The 19423-nt window shown below is 44.4% G+C and overlaps 1 long non-coding RNA gene across 1 annotated transcript in view; it reads left to right on the forward strand.

Moving 5' to 3' along the window:
- Nucleotides 1–19423, forward strand: part of LOC141580858 (uncharacterized) — a 565368-nt gene that overhangs the window by 482717 nt on the left and 63228 nt on the right. The window contains exons 4-6 of the long non-coding RNA XR_012513254.1: nt 1807–1993; nt 5670–6382; nt 9917–10009. This is a non-coding gene — a long non-coding RNA (uncharacterized LOC141580858). The remainder of the gene's footprint in view (nt 1–1806; nt 1994–5669; nt 6383–9916; nt 10010–19423) is intronic.

Here is a 19423-nt window from a genome sequence, read left to right on the forward strand (position 1 = left end):
AGTTGACTATGAACAAAAAGCTTCTTTTCTCAAAACCTGGTATCATAGTATTGGCTTCTAGCACATCAGACAGGGAGTCCCTTTTGCTCTTTAACATGGGCAGAGAACATGCTCTTACTGTTTGAGAAGCTCAGATCATCTCCACTTGCAGCCTAAATCTTTAAGAAGGGGCTTCACCAAGGCCCATCCAGAGGTATCAGGACAGTTCCTGGGTACCTGAGGGAAGATGCCTAGAATACAACCTAAGATGCATACAAACTGCTGGGTGAAGTGGCTCACACCTGTAATCCCAGCACTTTGAGAAGCTGAGATAGGTGGATCACAAAGTCAGGAGTTTGAGACCAGCCCAGCCAACATGGTGAAACCCTGTCTCCACTAGAAATACAAAAATTAGCTGGGTGTGGTGGCGGGCACCTGTAATCCCGGCTACTCAGGAGGCTGAGGCAGGAGAATTCTTGAAACCAGGAGACGGAGGTTGCAGTGAGCAAGATTGCGTCACTGCATTCCAGCCTGGGCAGGCAAAAGAGCGAAACTCTATCTGGAAAAAAAAAAAAAAAAAAAAAAAAAAAAAAAAAAAGTTGCGCACAAACTACCTTGATCTGTTTCATGAATCAGGGCCTCCTATTCTCCACTTTGTGTATAGATAATCTCACTGACACTAGCACTGAGATACCAAAAATGTGTTTGTATTCATGGATAAATGGTGTGTGTACGTGTGCGTGTATCTAAGAACACACACGTGTGTGTGTGTAAGAGTAAACAAAACACTGCATTCTTCCTGTTGTTTTTCATCAAGAAATGATTCCCCAGGCTCATTTTCTACCTTGTAAAGTTAACTCTCCTTTTATTAATACCCCCAAAATGCCTCCTTTAAGTTTTCAGGAGCTAACTTTCATTCCAGTGGAACCACCAGGTAACCATGAAAGTGGCACTGTTTCCTTACTTTTCTTTAACTTCTGTGACCTTACCCATAAAATGGGGCTGAGACTCTACCTTGTAGGACCATAGTGGTGAATAAAGTAGACACAAATGTACTTTGTTCATGATGAACCATGAGAGAAAGTGCAGCTTGAACTCCCACACATGTACCCACACAGTTCCTCCGTGGAGGCACAATTCCTCTCAATAACCTCGTTGCAACTTACAATTGCAGCATCAGGAACCCAGGAGGGATTACCAATCCTTAGGTAGCTTCGTCTCTGTGATCCTCCTAGATCTGAGAGTTGGCTTCTCCTAAAGCCAGTGTCTTCCCTTCCGGGACCAAAGATCCTGCTTTCTAAAACTGCATCAAGAAGATCCCCCTCTTCAGTTATACGCAGAGGGATCTCTCTTCTAAGGGGAGAAATAAGCGAAGAAACTAATGGGAATCACAAGATATCTGTGCAAGGTAGTGGAAGGCATAAAAGGTCCCATCCGTTTTTATGGAAATTAAAAATATGGGGTCCCATCTCCCAGTCTGAGGACCCAAACCATTCCTTTTTTTTTTTTAAAAAAAAGAGGGAGTCCTACCCCTTGTATATCTCTGTTTTCATCATCTCAGATCTTGTTGCTCTATCTCAGAATCTCGTAGTGCTCTCCAGTGAAAAGATATGTACAAGTTACTAAACAAAAATCCAGTTAAGCTGCTAGGTGAGAAATGTAATTGTTAAGAATGAAGCATGTCGGCTGTATGAAATGCTATTTTTAAAAAAGGCCATGGCTAAGGTTTCAGTGCAGAGGCTTGGCACACCACAGCTTTGAAGGGTAACAGACACTATTCTTCCAGGAGGCTGATATTGTAAAGGTCACAGGTTGTTTCTATTACAGGGAAGAGAGGAAAGTGCTTGCTTGGATGTTACAGAAAATGCATGACCAACAGGACCCTGAGACGACGCTGGGGGTGGAATCAGCACCTCTCCTCAATCAGACATAGCCCTGCTCTGTTTATACCATGGATATCGATCTCCACAGAGCCGATGCATGTGGAATGAGGACATCCCAAATTATTTGTAAGGTCAGTTCCATGGGGCCCCTAGAATTCTTCATCCCACAGACCTTTTTAAGGGAGTGTGTAGATTTGAAAAACCAAATGAATAATTAAACACTTTGTGTTGAAGCTCCTTGTTCTGGATTGCTTTAAACACTTTTCATACATGTTAATGCTCCCTTGAATCTGTACTTTTCCTTGGAGTGGAGGTGAGGCAAGAATAGATATTATTAACTGCATTTCATAAAAGGAGACACTGAGGCACAACCTGGGGTAGCAGAGGGCTTGCAGGGAATCAAGCCAGAGGTAACCAGAAAGCAGGGTCCAAATGAATGGGTCCTTATCAGGTCTGTATGCATTTGGCTAGGGAGATTATAAAAAAGGTAAATACGTGATGCCGACAAGTGCAAATTGGATGTGAACTCCGAGTGAGGAGTAGAATTGGACCCTAGCCTCTGAAAGTTATGAGGGCTTCCTTTATCCGTGAGGAGGAAATGTCCCAAGGAGGTGGGCCTGCCCGCTGCTGCCTTTCCACCCTTGCGTTTGCCATTTTTCCTCTTGTAGGTAGCCTCCCAGGTCCTCTTCTTGCTTATTTATTTTGTTTTATTGTTGAGACACGGTTTTACTCTGTCACCCAGGCTAGAGTGCAGTGGCATGATCTCAGTTCACTGCAACCTCCTCCTCGTGGGTTGAAGCAATTCTCTTGCCTCAGCCTCCTGAGTAGCTGGGGTTACAGGCGCACACCACCAGATCTGGAAAATTTTGTATTTTTAGTAGAGATGGAGTTTTGCCATGTTGGTCAGGCTGGTCTCAAACTCCTGACATCTCCGCCCTCCTTGGCCTCCCAAAGTGCTGGGATTACAGGCATGCGCTATCGTGTTCTGCCCCCTCTCCTTGCTTATTTGATTTCAAAACTCAATCCAGGCTTCACCGCTTCCAGGAAGCCCTCTTCAAAAGAAGTGGGGACCATTGGCTAACTGTGTAGCTGCCTGAACAGCTGTGATCCAGTCCTCTGAGTCTTTGCTATCCACCATAAAGGCCAGTAGCCAGAGGTAGCTCTAAGCTAAATGAAATGAGGCAAATTCGAAATGAGATGTGCTGTAAGTGTAGAAGACATACCAGACTCCAAAAACTTTGTGTGAAAAGAAAAAAGATATAAAATGTCTCGTTGATTTTTTTATATTGATTACATCTTGAACTGATATTTTGAATATATCAAGTTAAATAGAATATAATACTATTAATAAAATTAACTTTGTCCCTTTTTACATTTTAAAATGTGGCATTTTGAAAATTTAAAAAGAGTAGATTTTAAGTGTTCTCACCACACACACAAATAAGGATAAGCCAGCGATGTAATGCATGTTAATTAGCTTGATTTAACCATCCCACAATGTATACATATTTCAAAAAACCATGCTGTACATCATGAATGTATATATTTTTGGCCAGTTAAAAGATAAATGTTTGAAAAATAAAATTTAAAGGGACATGTGTAGCTTGCCTCTATAGCTGGCCTATTTCTGTGGGACGGTACTGTTTCAGGTCCTTCTATCCAGTTGCTAAGAAAACAGTTGTGAGACCTCCCCAGAACGGAGCAGGTGTGCCTGAGGAGCCCATTTTTTTAATCTGTTGACAACCTTGTGATCTGCATGGAATCATCCCCTACATCCCATTAAAAAAGGAAAGTAGGGGCTGAGGTGGGAGGACTATGTTACACCAGGAATTGGAGACCAGCCTGGGCAACATAGCAAGACCCCCATCTCCATTAAAAAATTTAAAAAATCAGCCAGGCATGGTAGGGTGCACCTATGGTTCTAGCTACTCTGGAGGCTGAGGTGGGAGGATCGTGTGAGTTCAGGAGTAAGAGGCTGCAATGAGCTGTAAGAGGCTGCCACTGAACTCCAGCCTGAGCAAAAAAGGGAGACTCTGACTCTATAAAAATGAAATAAAATATTTTAAAAAGAGGAAACTGAGGCCCAGAGGCACCGAGAGGCTTGGTCAAAACCACAGACTTCCTGAGGGTCAGACCTGCACTGAGGCACACATTTCCTGACTTCTAGACCTGTGCTCTTTTCCCCAGACATAGAATTTCCTTCCTGTTAGAAGCTCTGCTCTTAACTTCCTCCCTACAGTAATTACACAGCAGGACATAGCTCTAAGCTGTTCTCAGCAGGGAACCAATGTCCCCATTGCCCTGGGACTCCAGAGAAGCCCAACCTCATGCCTCAGGGTTAGTGTATCTGTCCAGAACTTTCTCTCTTTCTCTCTCCTTCTACCAACATACCTACACCTTCCTCCCAGGCTCCCTTACCTAGTATGGAGTAGAGGCATAAACCAGGGCACCTTCATGCGTACACTGAGATTCTGATCTGTGTGCCAGTGTGGTCCATAGGTCACCAGCCTGCCATGGCTGACTGGACATTCTGACAGAGGGGCAAGGAGTCAGCACCCTTTGACCTAAACTTTGCCTGGCTCCAGGGCATCTGGATGCTCTGAAAAGAGCACAGAGGATGCCCTCCACTTACCCATGGCAAGGTGTGGTGGGAACTTACAGACTTCTCCACAAACTCCAGGAGCTCCTCATGAGCCAGAACCTCACACATTCAAGGATTTAAATTGTAACTGGATTCCATTCTGATGAGTCCTATTTCAGTTCCCGAAGTAACCTTGGTTTTATGCTACCTAACTCACTGTATGGGTTCTCTCTTTCTGGTACTACTACTCCCTCATTGACTGAGGCAAAAGATGGTGTCTTGTTGAGTTCTGTCCTTCCTCCAAGAACAACTGTCACAGAAACCTCCTGAAAACAGAAGCCTCACCTCTTATACCAGTTGTTACCTTTTCCACCATTAAAAATTACCATTCAGCGTCTCACGCCAGTTAGAATGGCAATGATTAAAAAGTCAGGATACAACAGATGCTGGAGAGGATGTGGAGAAATAGAAATGCTTTTACACTGTTGGTGGGAGTGTAAATTAGTTCAACCATTGTGGAAGACAGTGTGGCAATTCCTCAAGGATCTGGAACTAGAAATACCATTTGATCCAACAATCCCATTACTGGGTATATACCCAAAGGATTATAATTCATTCCACTATAAAGACACAGGCACACATATGCTTACTGTGGCACTGTTCACAATAGCAAGGACTTGGAACCAACTCAAATGTCCATCAATGATAGACTGGATAAACAAAACATAGCACATATACACCATGGAATACTCTGCAGCCATAAAAAGGATGAGTTCATGTTCCTTGTAGGGATATGGATGAAGCTGGAAACCATCATTCTCCGCAAACTAGCACAAGAACAGAAAACAAAACACTGCATGTTCTCACTCATAAGTGGGAGTTGAACAATGGGAACACATGGACACAGGGAGGGGAACGTCACACACTGGGGCCTTTCGGGGGTTGGGGGCAGCATTAGGAGAAATACTAATAGGGGAGAAATACTAGTAGGGGGAGGGACAGCATTAGGAGAAACACCTAATGTAGATGATGGGTTGATAGGTGCAGCAAACCACCATGGCACACGTATACCTATGTAGCAAACCTGCATGTTCTGCACATGTACCCCTGAACTTAAAATATAATAAATAATAAATAAAAACATAAAAAAATAGCAGCCACTAAAAAAAAATACCATTCAGAACTAGACTGATGACCTTATTCCATTCCTCCCTACCTAACTACAGGACTGCTTTCTGGGGATCTCGTAACAGGAAAGAATCATCTCTATTCCTCCGTTCCACCAGGAAAGAGACGTACAACCAGGAATTCACCTAGAAGCAAGCACTAGAGTCCTAAACTCCTTAATGAGTAGAAGACCGGGAAAGTGATTGAACACCTTGAGACTTTATTTTGTCCATCTGTAATTGGCAAAATGCTCTCCATGTCTACTTTGTAGCTCCTCTCCTCAGAGAGACAGTAATCAAAGAAAATAAAATGTGAAGGAGATGGCCGCAGATCCTGTTAGCAAGTGGAGTACCCAGGAGAAAATAAATAGGCTCTCAAGTGCCAGGCTGAATGTGTCAAGGGACAAGTGAAGTATTACAGAGAGAAATGAAGTAAAAGAGGAACTGAGATGTGTTAAGTCTCTGAAATTGACAGAAAGAGACAGAATAGTCTAGTTGGGTAACCTGTTGAAGATCCAGAAGTTGAAAAATATGTTTAGAAATTCCAAGGGCCAAAAATGTGATCAGAAGTCAAATACAGGAAAGAAACTTAGATGATTGGAGACCCTGTTCAAAGATGACCTTCTTTATGACAGCTTTGAGGCCCCAGGAAGTGTGAGTTGCTGTTGCCTCAGTGCCCCCAGGCTCTGAAAGTGCCTCTTCCTGCCTGGACCATGGCACCCAGCCCACTAGTTGATGAACGCCTGATCCCAGGCCTACTCCTCCACCAGAAGGTAAGAGTCTCCAGAGCAGAGGCCAGAGCTACTCTGTCTTCACACCCCCAGTGTCTGGTACAGGTATTCAAGGTACGCCTGTTAAATTGATGAGAGGAATTTAGGGAGTGGCCTGTTGCAAATAGCTAAGGCTAAGAGAGCCAAGGAAAGAGTATGGGATCTCACAAACAGGCAAGGCTGGGAGAGGAAAGGCAGCTCAGAGGTTGACAGGTATGTCTGGAGAAAGGCTTTGGGCAAGGGAAATTGGGACAGGCAGTATTTTATAGTGGGCACTCTTGGAAATTATCAGACCATGAGATCTTGGCTTTCAAGGAAGGTAACAATAACTTAAAAAAAAAAAAAAAGGAATTTAAAAAGGGAAGGACCAAAGTCAGAGAATCCCTGTCCAGATCTCTGCTTTAAAGGTTGGCAGGCAGGGGGAGCATCACTTAAAGTCTGGCAAAGATGTGCTGGAAGGGAAGAGTTGATCCATTTTTCCAGGGCTCAGGTGAAAGAGCAGGTGCCACCCAAACAGTATCATCTGAGACGAGATACCTGTCTCAAGCATCTCTTTCTCCCAGGACGTGGTCACTGCTCTCTTCTTTTTGTTAACGCATACACGGTGTATTAGTCCATCCTCATGCTGCTAACAAAAACATACCTGAGACTAGGTAATTTATAAAGGAAAGAGATTTAAATGACTCACTTCTGCAGGACTGGGGAGGCCTCAGGACACTTACACTCACGGTGGTAGAGGAAGCAAGCATGTCCTTCACATGGCCACAGCAAGAAGTGCAGAGCAAAGGGAGGTGGGGAAATCCTCTCATAAAATCATCAGATCTTGTGAGGACTCACTCAATATCACAAGAACAACCTGGAGGTAACTGCCCCCACGATTCAATTACCTCCCATAGGGTCCCTCTCATGGCATGTGGAATTATGGGAACTTCAGTTCAAGATGAGATTTGGATGGGGACACAGCCAAACCATATCAAATATATATTAAATGATTCCGTGGGTACCTAGCATTGTGAGACATCACAGAGACAAAGTGGAAGGGAGTGGTCCTTGCTTTAAATTGCTTATAAACCCCTTCCTTGCCCATAATCCATCTATATGAGACAAACAAAAAAAAGGGCACCTTACCATCAGAATGTGACTCACCGAGGAACAAGAAGAAAGACAGTCTTCTTTCTCCTCTTAATGATACCTTCTCCATTAGTTAAACAGAAGCTGGGTCTAAGTAGGTATAATTTGTGAGAAAGAACCTGCCACTGACAATTCCTGCTTGGTCAGAATTAGTAACAAACATTAGAATGGGAAGGGGAGGCCTTAGATGTTAGGGTAGACCCAGGATGGAAAACCAGAAAATTGAGATGAAGCGAGTGGTATCTACTCGCAGGCACAAAGTGGTAATCTTGCATGGTACTCTGGGTCTTCCTGCTGTGATCCCATCACAGAGGAGGGAAGGAGAATGCTATAAACTGCTCTATTCCAATAATTCCTGTGTATAGTCTTATGTTTATTCAGCACGTTTCATGAACCCCTATGATGTGCCATGACCAGTAATATTCTAGAAGCAGAAGATACAGGAATGAACAAACAGACAAAAATGCCTGCCCTCATGGAGCTTGCATTCTAGCAAGTGGTGACAGACAATGAACAAATTAACGAGGGAAAATATTTATAATAGGTGAGAGGGTGATGGGTGCAACAGAGAAACAGCTCATGGATCATGTAGGCTGGAAATAGAGAGTGTACAAATTAAAAAAGAGTGGTCAGGGCAGGCTATACTAATTTCATGACTTCTGAACAGGGAAGACCTGAGGAGGTAAGAGAGCAAGTCACAGAACACCTAGGGAAAAGAGTATTAAACAGAAAGAATAGCAAGTGGGAATAAAGTTCCCGAGGAATTATCTATGAAAAGTTTCTAGGTTGGAACCAGCCCTTCTTCAGGTCAAAAGCCTATAATGAGTCCCTATGCTCCATAGCAAAAAATATAAATTATCCACCCCAACATTCCAGGCCTTCCCAAAATAATCAGGATCACTATCCTATCTCCCTAGCTCACTAGATTTGACTAGACCAGGCTCACTAATATTCCCTGTGCTAATCTCATTCCATCTCTAGATGGCTATTAGGTCCAACCCAACACCTGTCATGAAGCATGATAATTTAACATAGAGTTGGGTTCAGATATAAGGGACAGAGATTGGGTCATCAAGAAGCGATGCCACAGGAGGAATATGTCTCAAAAAGTGACATGGGATCCGGTTTCTCTCTCACTGAGTCTGTCTATCCCCCGAGCCTGTTCACTATGTGCCCAGCTACCTCTCACTCCCTGGCTTCCAGTAGGACTTACCTGGTCTGTGGAGTCATCCAGCTTCAGAACTCTTGGCTGCTCAGCTGGGATTGATCTAATTCCCCATTTTCTTTCCATCTCTAGGATGTCATTATTTCTCCTGCATCCCATTCTGTTCCTAAATTGTTTAACCAATTCTAGACTTTGATCTTTGCTTTCACTGTCATGACCCACTTTGATTCATCTTGCTTTCAAGGCTCTCCTATCATAAACCACCTGTTAACGTTAATACTGCCTGTGTACACTTGGGAAGCCACTTCCTCTTTTTTTTTTTTTCTTTTTGAGATGGAGTCTCACTCTATTGCCTGGGCTGGAGTGCAGTGCATAATCTTGGCTCACTGCACCCTCCGCCTTTCGGGTTTACGTGCTTCACCTGCCCCAGCCTCCTGACTAGCTGGGATTCCAGGCGCATACCACCAAACCCAACTAATTTTTTGTATTTTTAGTAGAGAGGGGGTTTCACTATGCTGGCCAGACTGGTCTTGAACTCCTGACTTCGTGATCCATTGCCTCAGCCTCCCAAAGTGCTGGGATTACAGGCATGAGCCACCATGCCCAGCCACCACTTCCTCTTTCTAGACCTCACATTATCCATCATCTAGGATGAGAGTGTTGGACTTGAAAACGTGCAAGGTCTCTCTTGTTCCTGGCATTCTGAGATCTTATGTCTCATTCCCACCCTCCTGGCCTGGCTCATGCTACCTTCTGACATTCATTGCTCAGTCCATTTTTATGAGGTCCCTGCCCTGAACCAAGTACTGTGTCAGGTCCTGGATAGAGAAAGAGGCACAGATCAGCCACCAGTACCATGCAGTGCAATGAGGGATCTGACAAGGTGGGAAAACCTGTTAGGAAAAGGATGGAGCAGAAGGTGTCTGGGCAGCCTTCCCCGGAGATGCGCAAGCTGCACCTTGAAGACCATGCCAAAGAGAACTAAGTAAGGCGTATAGAGAAGTTGTTCCAAGCAGGAAAGACAGTGGTACAGGCAGGCACACGAGAACACAGACTATTTAAGGAACCTCCAGTAGAAAAGAAAGGCTGAGGTACGAAGTGGGTGTAGGTACACAGCAAATGGTGACATTCAGGAGGTAGGGAGGGGTCAGATCATGAAGGTCCTTGAATGTCACTTTGAAGAGTTTGCTTATTGACTTACGGAGACTTAAGTGAGTAACACAAACACATTTGCTTTCCAGAAAGACCACTTCAACAGCAGTGAGAAGAAGGAATCGGAGGTGGGTGAGGCGAGAGTCAAAGAGAACAGCCAGAAGATGTTTGCAGTTATCCAGGTAACCGTGGTCAAAGTCGGCGGAGACAGGGGCCAGGGAATCAGACAGAAAGATCCACTTCTAGTGATATCTGAGAGAAAATCGATAGGCCATGGTGACCACTTGGCTTGGGGTGAGGTAGAAAGAGAAATTAGGTTTCTGGCTGCAGTGACTAAATAAATGGTAACTGCCTTTAACAGAGACATGGATTGCTACAGAATAATGTCTATAAATTTGAGTGGAAAAAGTTGAGGTCAGACTCAACCACGTTGCATTTCAGGTACATTTCCCTTCCTATCTCTTATTTCAGAGTCTCTGGCTAACACTTTACAGCCACACTGTGGTGAATATTGTTATATGTATTCCTTTAGCATTTTAATGTGATTTTTTTCAATATTTCCCTTGGTTTTGATCCCCTACATATATGCATCTTGAATCTTTTGTTTGTTTTTGTTTTTGTTTTTGTTTTTGAGATGGAGTCTCACTCTGTCGCCCAGGCTGGAGTGCAATGGCACAATCTCGGCTCACTACAACCTCCACCTCTCAGATTCAAGCAATCCTCCGGCCTCAGCCTCCCGAGTAACTGGGATTACAGGTGCCCACCATCACACCCAGCTAATTTTCACATTTTTAGTAGAGACAGGGTTTCACCATATTGGTCAGGCTGGTCTCAAACTCCTGACCTCAGGTGATCCACCCGCCTTGGCCTCCCACAGTGCTGGGATTACAAGGGTGAGCCACCACGCCCGGCCTGTGCACCTTGAATCGTATGGGAGAGTTCATTATCCGTTTATGCCCCAAGTCCTCTACTTTTGGGTACCCTCTGATGCCCAGCACAGTGCTCAGATCACAGAAAATGCTATGCCCACCCTGCTGTCAAGGCCACAGGAAGAGTAGCATCAGAAGCCTAGGAGATGATGCAGGCGGGAGAGACAAGATGCCCCTCTCTCCTTTACTTTAAGAACACATATTTCCAGCATGGAGGGCAGGATCGAACTGCTCATTTCATGTTTGCCCTTTCATGTTTCTGTTTTGAAATTTGACGTTGAAAAGCTCACAGGCTGTGGTAAGCAATCAATCCAAATGGAAATATGTAAGCGCCGACAGAGCAAGGAGAATGTGTTTCTGAGGATGAGGGTGTTTTTTTTTTTTCTTAGGAATTTTCTTATGGCACACAGAAAAATCTTTCTAATAACAAAGAGAAAACTCTTGAAGATGAATAGGGATAATGAACTCCACTCTTTCTCTTCTGTGCAGGGGAGTGGAGCTACTGGCAGGAGGGGGCAGCTGTGCTCACAGTGAGTGGGATGTGACCTTGAGGGGCAGGGAGAGGAGAGAGGGAGAAGGGAAAAAGAGGCTGACCTTTTTTCAAAGGAAAGAAGGAGTATTACGAATGACAAGAAAGAAGGGGAGTGTTTTCATGACGCATGTGCCCTCCCAGAGGGAAAGAAAGAGTGAATTAACATCTGTTGAATAACTATTATGTGCCAAGACCCCTTTCCTCATTTTGCTTAATTCTCTCAATATCTCTGAAGTCATTTGTGTTGTTATTATTGCCATTGTTATTATTCTCATCCTAGGGGCATTCTTAACCACTCTTTCCTGTAGAAGGTCTCCAGCAGGTTTAATTCAGGCACTGCCTCAATCAATGTGACCTTTGCCGTGAGCTGACAGTGTGTCCTGCAGTGTCATGAGGCTGGGAGATGTCCACATGGGTAATTCATTTAAGGACAGCACAAAATCTCATGCTAAGTTCAGATCAGGCACTCCTCTGAGCAGCCATCAAAGGAGGTTCTGGCTGCCAAGAAATGATTGGCCGGCTGCACCGGACCACAAGGGAAAGGACAGCCAGGCTCTGGGGCAGATAACAGGCTCCCCAGTGGCTTGTGAGAACCTTATGGTGGTCCCTGTGGCCTTCAGGTCCTGCTGGGCACTTGGGGCAGGCCGGTCTTCAAGGCTATCTCTATTTCTTTCTCTTTTTTTGAGACGGAATTTCATTCTGTCACCCAGTCTGAAATGCAGTGGTATCATCTTGACTCATTGCAACCTCCGCCTTCCAGGCTGAAGCAGTTCTCCTGCCTTCAGAGTACCTGGGACTACAAGCATGTGTGCCACCACACCTAGCTAAATTTTTTTTTTTTTTTTAAATTTTGGTAGAGATGGGGTTTCAACATGTTGGCCAGGCTGGTCTTGAACTCCCAACCTCAAGTGATTTGCCCACCTCAGCCTCCCAAAGTGCTGGGATTACAGGCATGAGCCCACCGTGCCTGGCCTGGCTGTCTCTATTTCTGCTGATGACCTCATAACCTGTAGACCCTAGGGTCTTACCACATACATTTATTCCCTCTCCCTTCCTCCCTGCAACCTGGGAAGCTGTAGAAAGAAGGCTAGGTCTACTCTCCCTGGCACTTCTCCAGGACATTGATTTGTACCCACCAATACTAGCTCTCTTGTCTCCTTAGAAAAACCCTCCTTCTCCCTTCTTATTTGTTCTCAGTCAACCTTTGCTGAATTGTTTCACTGGCAACAGTGACTGAACAAAGGCATCAGAAGACGAAGGCAAGAATACCCCAAAGTCTACATACTACACATCACAGAGGGTTTCTCAGGGAGAATATTTGGTCATGACACCTGCTGGGCAGAGGGTACACATCCCCAGCCTTCAGATTTCCACAAAGCCACACGGCTGCTGTGGATACCAGGCACCAGTAGCACAGGGAAGAAGCTTCCTCTACCCTTCTTTCAGAGCTTTTATCTCTTGTTGGCCTTGTCATGGCTTCTGCAAACTGGCTGTCTGCCTGACCGCTCACCAGGGACAAGCAACGAGAGCCCTAACCAAGAGACTGGCAGGTGACCGGCCAGTTTTCCAAGCTCAATTTCCAGGCCGCCTTCACTACCCCACAGACTCCAGCTCGAGCTTTCTGGTACGAAGCCCAGGGCCCTACTAATCCTAAAGCTACTTTTTCCTTTTCTTCAAAGGCAAGGAAGGATTTAACTTGCAAATCTTCTAATGAAGAACAGAAAAGAAGAACAAAACAAGCCCAATCATGTTATTTTTATTCTTAAAGCATTCTTTAAATTTTTCTTTGTTCTAGTAAAATATGCATAAAATGCAATTTAGCATTTTAACTAATTTGCAATGTATACAATTCAGTGACATTCAACCATCACTACCATCCATTTTCAGAACTTTTTCATCACCCCAAACTGAAATTCTATACCCATTAAACTGGAACTCTTCATAGCCCCTCCCCTAGGCCCTGGTAATGACTATTCTCTTTCCGTGTCTATGAATTTGAATGTTCTGGGCACTTGATATAAGTGGAATTATATCCTTAGCATAATGTTTTCAAGGTTCATCCATGTTGCAGCATGTGTCAGAACTTGTTTTGGAGGCTGAATTATATTTCATTGCATGCATATACTACATTTTGTTTCTCCATTCATCTGTCCATGGACATTTGGGTTGCTTCACTTTTTAGCTCTTGTGAGTAATGCTGCTATGAATTGGTGTGCAAAGTATCTCTTTCAGTCTCTGCTTTCAATTATTTTTGGTACACACTTAGAAGTAGAATTGCGGGCCAGGCATGGCAGCTCATGCCTATAATCCCAGCACTTTTGGAGGCTGAGTTGGGTGGATCACCTGAGGTCAGGAATTCAAGACTACTCTGGCCAACATGGTGAAACTTTGTCTCTACTAAAAATGCAAAAAATTAGCTGGTCATTGTGGCGGGCACCTTTAATCCCAGCCACTCATGAGGCTGAGGCAGGAGAATCACTTGAACCCAGGAGGCAGAGGTTGCAGTGAGCCAAGATCTCACCATTGTACTCTAGCCTGTGCAGCAAGAGCGAAACTTTGTCTCAAAAAAAAAAAAAAAAAAAAAAAAAAAAAAAAAAAAAAAAAAAAAAAAAAGAAGTAGAATTGTGAGATTATATGGAAATTCTATGTTTAGTTTTTTGGTTTTTTTTTTTTTTTTTTTTTTTTTTGAGAAATCACCATAGTGTTTTCCACAGTGGCAGCACCATTTCACATTGTCACCAGCAATGCAAAAGAGTTCCAATTTCTCCACATCCTCACATATACTTGTTATTTTTCTTCTTATAGCCATTGCAATGAGTGTGATAAAGTGTTCCTAATGGTCATGTTTTACCATGTTAGCATCATCTTAGAATTCAGAACTGGCTTTCCTGCAAGTGTAAAGTTGTGTAAATGACAAGAAGAACTCCTTTTGTCCCCTCCCCTATCTCACCTGACTAGTTGATTCTCCTCTCTGCGTAAGCCTTGGCTGGAGGTTTAGAGCGTCTTGGGAAGTGTTTGAAGCAGAGGTTTGAATATAATATGCATATGTTGTGTTGTGAATACAATATGAAGATACAAATGTGTATTATTAATACACCTCAAGCTGATCTTTCTTCTGAGCAAAGCTACCAGTCAACAGGAAACATGTCCTCTTACAAGCCAAGGGGAAACCTAAATGTGAGCAAAAGAAAGCCCCCAACTCTCACCTAAGCTCCGCGGATGCCATGGATGCCGTAGGCTTATCAGGAGCATCAGATACCCACAGAGTTCCTCCCCAAGGAGAATGAACAGCAGTTCCAAAACCACCAAGACCCAAAAACTGGAAGGCCATGGAGATGATCTGCTCAACACGGCAGTGGACCCATAGTAGTTGCTGGATGACAAGGGCATGACAAGCCATAAGGAGACAATTGGAAAAGTGCCAGCTACCCAAGTCCTACTAAGTGACAGGTGCCTCACCCCATGCTGACAAGCATGCATTATTATCTCTGATTTACAGATGTTGAGAACCTGTGGCTCTGAGACAAAGGCACAGAACTTGCTGCCAAATAAAGTCAGGATCTGGCTCATTCTGAAACCCATATTCTTTCAACTGTGGGGTACCTATGGAGAAACCCAGGATACCAAGCTGTGGTCCGGGAGGTAGGCAAAGCCATGGAGTGAGCACAGTATGGCTTCTAGGAGCATCTTTTGTTCCTCAATGCTTTGAGAAATACAGTCAAACTCAAAACATTATTTTTTGTGTTAAAAATATACATTATGGGCCAGGTGCAGTGGTTCACACCTGTAATCCCAGCACTTTGGGAGGCCAAGGCATGCAGATCACAAGGTCAAGAGATCGAGACCATCCTGCCAACATGGTGAAACCCCATCTCTACTAAAAACACAAAAATTAGCCAGGCATGGTGATGCATGTCTGTAGTCCCAGCTACTCAGGAGGCTGAGGCGGGAGAATTGCTTAAACCTGGGACGCAGAGATTGCAGTGAGCCAAGATCACGCCATTGTACTCCAGCCTTGGCAACAGAGCGAGACTTGTCTTAAATATATACATATACACATACATACATACACACACATGCATTATGACATAGAATGCAAAATTTTCTAAGATAAAATACAGGGCTTCAAAGTTCATACTGACAGCTAGCTGCCTTAGGCCACACTTCCAGACTCCTGGGGTAAGTGTTCATGCCTCTGCTCTTAGGCCTCTGTCCGAGAAAAACTCAGCCATGCTGTCCGATATTCAGGCATGAGATCTTGAGCTTTGGAGACTTACCAGCCTAGGTTTGAATTCTGGTTCTCATTTGCCAGCCATGGAAATTTGAGTTTTTTCTTTTTCCTTAGGCAAATGATTTAACATTTCTGGGCCTCATTTTTCTTATCTTTAAATTAGGGGGAAAAAATACTACACCTATTTTATACAGTTACTGTGAAGATTAAATAAGTAACATGCATAAAGGGTTTATAGTTGTGCCCACACATAGTAAGAACCATACAAGGGTTCTTCTTCTGATCATTGTTTACTCTGAACCTGTTTAATTATCTATAAAATTATAAAATTTTATCTATATACCTTACATATACTATATATATAAGTATACGTTATATACCCTAACACATACCTTGTAGTGGGGGTCATGGGTATTACATGAAATGTTATGTATACAACACAGTGTCTAGCAGGTGGTAAGTACACCAGAATACTGTGTATACTGGCAGTTATTATATCATCATTGTGGCTCTGGCATCATGACACCATTCCCAGGAGGAATTCAAGTTACAACCTTAATTGGTTGATGTCAATTTCATGGATTTCAACTTGCTGTATATTTTACCTGTGGAGGCCAAGGGCCCTCTAAAGTTTCGCTGAAAAAATCAACTTGCAAAAGGCAGATTTATTGGAGCAACGCATACATATTTATATAATGTGTGTACATGGGAGCCTTTGGGATGAAGACCCAAAGATACAGGGGAAATTGTTCATTTCTATGCTTAGGTTTAACAAGATATGGACAGCTGTGTAGAGATATGATTGAACAAAAAGGGTGTGATCTAATATTAACAGACGGAATGGGGAAACCCAGAGAGGCCTGTCTCTCTAGATTCTTCTTGGCTTCTCTGAGCAGTGTTCCTTACTTCTGGGTGTGGGTCAGGTCCTCTCTGCAGTCAGAGCAGGGTCTCATGACCTACAGTTAAACTGGTAGGTCAGATAATTTTTGCTCTTTTTTCCAGGCTGGAGTGCAGTGATACAATCTTAGCTCACTGCAACTTCTGCCTCCCCAGTTCAAGCAATTCTCCTGCCTCAGCCTCCTGAGTAGCTGGGATTACAGGCATGCATCACCACATCCAGCTAATTTTTGTATTTTTAATAGAGACAGGGTTTCATGGTGTTGCCCAGGCTGGTCTTGAACTCCTGACCTCAGGTGATCTCCCTGCCTTGGCCGCCCAAAGTGCTAGGATTACAGGTGTGAGCCACCATGCCCAGCCAGATCATTTCTTTATGGCCAGTTTTTACACAGAAAGGCAGAGGGGAAATTAGAGTCATATTTTTAGGTTTTATGTCTGGCTTTGAACAAAAGGGACTCTGGTTTGTAGGACCTGGTGCTGGGGGAAGGGATTCTCATTTCTGTGGGTACCCTCAGGGGAGAATGGGACTAGGAGACAGGAGGGCAGGAGAAGGGCAGAGAAAATGTTTTGCTTCAGATGCTGCTTCTGAGGCCATAACACACCCTATTTTCTAAATAGGTATCTACAGAAGATAGAATCCTGGGCTCTTTGAGTCATATATTTGAATCAGTTTGGTATTTCTGAAATCATTATGAAGGCTCTTGTTTCCACTTTGAGTCAAAGGAGAAATGTCCAGCTAGCCATATTCCTAGTCTGTATCTTTCCCTCTCAAGGCATTCATCGTCCTTCAAGAAGGCTGACAGCACAGCCTCATCCCTCATCACATACAAAATCTTTGTAAGCAGTACACAATCAGGTGTGCTTTCCTTTGTGTCTGTCTTGTTTCTCCAATTAGAGTGTGAGTTCCCTGTGAGAGGGATAGCATTTTCACCTGTGGTGTACAATTTGGGCCTAACAAAACGCAATGGAGCAACTGAAACCCACAAACCATGAGATCTGTTTCTAATTAATTCACTGGTCCAAATAAGGATTCCCTTTCGTAATTGAGGGCATCATTTTACCATTTTTTTCTGGCCCAAGGGGGCACCTTGTTCTAATGTGCACCTATCCATGGCATCCAAGACAATCTCCTGCACACCCTCCAGTGTAGACAGTGTTGGGAACCCTGGCGGTGCTTAGTAAATATCTGAAGATGGATTCTATCATTTCTGAGTCTGAGTTTGGGGTTCCCTTAGGAGAAACCAAGAACCTCATGAACCGACAGTGCAGGTGAAGACTCAGCACATCCTTCCTTAGGTATAATGTCTCTATAACTGAGTGCCTGGGTGTCACCACCTGTGAGGATAAGGGACTGGGTCCTGTCAATAACAATTCACAAATGGCCATGGTGACTGGATCATGCATGCAGGCCAGCACCATCCCTGCTTAAGGCCCCCTGAAAGTCTTCCTGGTCACATCTGAGAATTTCTAGGGGCACTGCTCATGCCACAGGAGCACAGTTTCATGTCTCCTGAAAGAGGCACTGCTCAAGAGCCTGGGTTCCCCGAGAGAACTGCCCAAGAGACCCTGTGCTGCTCTGCCTGGTGCCCCACAGGGTGTCTGTCCACAGCATCCACACTCAACCCTCAGGGTGCTAAAGCCACGTTTGATTTGAGGGGACCAGGTAGGGATGCCTCATACCAAAACCCTCAGCCCCTAAGCAGAGCATTTCGATCCAGATCAACCAAGTCCAACTCTTCAGCTTCTGAATCTGCCTACTCCTTCCTCACTTGCTGGAAATCGGTCACTCAGTGAGGGCAGGAGGAAAACGCTGACTGCTCTCCTCATCACTTCTGATCAGTCCCCCGCTCAGCCACAGTAGCAATAAGAGATGCAAACAAATAAACCTCCTGGGATCAAAAAGAGAGGGTAAAATGCATATTTTATTAAAAGCCTTAATACAGAACAGGTGTGCAAATGGCAGGCTCCCTGGATCCTCATCTCACGATTTACACAAAGAGCAAATGAACTGGGGCTCAGCTAGGACACTTGGTGCAAACTTTGTCTAGCCCTTTACATACCATAAAACACATTCTCATATATTATCTCAGTGGATCCTGATAAAAACTGCATGTTGAGCTCAGAGTTTTTATCCCATGTATGTTTCTCAGAGCATAGAAAGAAGTCTTAAATTAAGGTGCTTCAGGTGCAGAGGAAATTTCTTAGAGGGGAAGCTGGAAAACTCTAATGCTTATGCAGAAATTGCAGAAATATCAGGAAGGAAACAAAGCGTTCAGCTCCTGGGCTTGACACATATGTGCCTGCATATGCATGTGAATGTGTGTGCAAGCGTGTGTGTGTTCATATACAAACAAACGTGTGTGCCTGCATGTATATTTGTGTCTCTGTGTGTATGTGCATGTGTATATATGTGTGCCTGTGTGTACGTGTGGGGGCGCACATGCATGTGTGTGCACACAGGCAAAGGAATTGAGAACTGACTGAAATGCTCTCTTGGAGGTCCAGGCTGGGAATGGAGAAGGCAAATTGCAAAGCATCCAGGGCTGAGAGTGGTTTCATTGTCTCATCTCATAACAAGGGCCCTCGAAAGCTCCTGGGCGCCATGCCACCCATCCTCTGGCCTGGGGACAAGCAATCTTGGCATGGGTTTCCCACCTTCTGGTGAAGGTGCCAGGAACTGTTTCTTCACTGACCATCTTCCCAGTTTCTGTTTGAGAGAGAGGCCAGATGGAGGAGGTCAGTGGAGGGGCAGCCATTCTCTGGGCTCTTCTCCAGGCTGTCAGCCCACAATGAACAGCACATAGAGAGCAGTTTAGCTAAGGTGATGTCACATGCTGGAACAGAATGGTGACCGCGGAGAGGAACTAGATGGGGAGAAGTGGTGGGTGGGCCTGGGCCCTCCTTTGATGGGGGTTCTGGTCATCATGTGAAGGTGGGTCCAAGGGCTGGGAGGGGTATCTTATAGCAACAGGACAGCAGTGAGGATGATACCTGCTCCTGAACCACC

This window comes from Saimiri boliviensis, chromosome 13 (genome assembly GCF_048565385.1).
Source record: "Saimiri boliviensis isolate mSaiBol1 chromosome 13, mSaiBol1.pri, whole genome shotgun sequence".
NCBI classification, from domain to species: Eukaryota; Metazoa; Chordata; class Mammalia; order Primates; family Cebidae; genus Saimiri; species Saimiri boliviensis.